At 36.4% G+C, this 1,981-nt stretch overlaps 1 non-coding gene across 1 annotated transcript; it reads right to left on the bottom strand.

Annotated features, from left to right (window-relative positions):
* Positions 1-666: 666 nt before the first annotated feature.
* Positions 667-773, bottom strand: LOC115069769. Its single transcript, XR_003849000.1, has one exon. It is a non-coding gene; the product is annotated as a U6 spliceosomal RNA (small nuclear RNA).
* Between the last annotated feature and the right edge of the window lie 1,208 nt (positions 774-1,981).

The following is a 1,981-nucleotide window of genomic DNA, read 5'->3' as shown; positions in this document are numbered from 1 at the left end:
ATTTCTTCTTGTCTGCTGGGTTTGGGTTTCATTTGTTGTTGTTTTTCAAGTAACTTGAGTTGCAATGTTAAGTCATTTATTTGTGTTCTTTCCGATTTTTTGATGTAGGCTATTAGAGCTATAAACTTCCCTCTAAGGACTGCTTTCAGCATGTCCCAGAGGTTTTGTTGTGTTGTATTACCGTTTTCATTTAGTTCCAGGAATACTTCTATTTCTTTCTTAATTTCTCTTTTGACCCATTCATCATTCCGAAGTGTGTTGTTTAATCTCCATGTGTTCATGTGCTGACTAGGGCTTCTTCCGGTGTTGATTTTAAGCTTTATTGCATTGTGGTATGATAGAATGCATGGAATTATTTCAATCTTTTTGTATTTGTTGAGGTTTGTTTTGTGTCCCGATATTTGTTCAATTTTGTCTGATATTAGAATTGCAACACCTGCTTTTCTTTTAGTACCATTCACTTGGTATATTTTTTTCCATCCTTTCACCTTAAGATAGTGCCTGTCCTTGAAAGTGAGATGGGTTTCTTGTAGACAACAAAAAGATGAGTTTTCTTTCTTAATCCATCCACCTAGTCTGTGTCTTTTGACTAGGGATTTCAGTCCATTAATATTTAAAGTTATTAATGAAATATGTGTATTGAATCTTGTCATTTTTTTCTGTTCAAAAAATATGGACCGCTTTATGAATTTGCATGTCATCCTTGTGCAGGGGCCATTATAATCTTCTTCGTATCGTCCCAATTTTAGTATATGTGCTGCCAAAGTGAGCATTGACCTCAACCTTTCTACCACAACTTCCATTGACTTCTTACTTACTTTTCCTCTCAATGGATATAGCAGCATTGAATCATGGGCTTTCCCAGAATCCTTTGTTTTATGGGTCCCAGTTCCCTGCAGTTAGTTTGAAAAAATGCAAATGTAGGGTCAAAGAGTTCTGTGAATTTCCTGTTTCAAACTCTATTTTTCACCTTGAAAAAGTAGAAGGAAATTGATGAAAAATATGAAGCTTGATTCTCTTCTATACTTGAGAATTCAAGTTGCTAAGAGAGCCTTAAAAATTGAATTTCTCAACTCTGATTATTCATTGTAACCAATCTCAGAGTTTTGTGTTTTAAATATTCAGTTCCAGCCTGAATATTCTAATGTTAATGAGACTATTAGTGTGCATTTATATTATAAATTTCTAATGATAATTTTGATATTCAGGTAGCACTGAGAACAATGAACTGGATGACAGGTTTATAATTTCATCTTCTTTCCCCCTCTATGAATGAACAAGAACTTCACTAAGTGATAGACTGTGAACATCGATGCTTTCTTTGTTTTGAAAGGAGAAAAGTTGATTTTCAAGACTTAACTCCTCAATCTTCCATAGCACATGAAAGAATGTGAAGAATCATAGCTAAGAGGCACTGTTCATTCTGCTGCTGTGATGAAGCACTCTGGCCAAAAGTAACTTAGGGGAGGAAAAAGTTTATTTGGCTTACCCTTCCAGGTCATAGCCCATCCTTGAGGGAAGTTAAGGAGACACTCAACAAAGAATTTGAAGCAGAAGCTGTAAAGGAACATTGCTTTCATCTCTCCTGCAGGCTCATGCTTAGTCAGCCTTCTCATATAGCTCTAGGGAATGGTGCTACCCATAGTGTGCTTGGCTGAGCCTTCCTACATAATTAACAATCAAGACAATCCCCCCAAAACATGCACACAGGCCAATCCTATCCAGGGAAACCCTTCATTGAGACTCCCTTCTCGGGTGACTCTAGATTGTGTCAAGTTGGTAGTTAAGGCTAAATATTGCAGTTATCCATCATGGAGGTCAGTCTGGTTGTAAATTTAATTGCCTTGGAACCTTCTTGCATTTCAATATGGCTTCTGTTTTTCAGGTATTTAGAGTATGTTTGGGATGTGGTGAGTAGGCACCAGTTATAGATCTTTAACATAGTGTTACTAGCATGAGTACTTGCAAATTCTCATAAAAA

The sequence above is a fragment of the Nannospalax galili genome, unplaced genomic scaffold, assembly GCF_000622305.1.
Source record: "Nannospalax galili isolate Female #2095 unplaced genomic scaffold, S.galili_v1.0 scaffold1750, whole genome shotgun sequence".
In the NCBI taxonomy this organism is placed as follows: domain Eukaryota; kingdom Metazoa; phylum Chordata; class Mammalia; order Rodentia; family Spalacidae; genus Nannospalax; species Nannospalax galili.
Note: the sequence above shows the minus strand (reverse complement) of the source record. Positions and strands in the feature narration are given on the sequence as shown.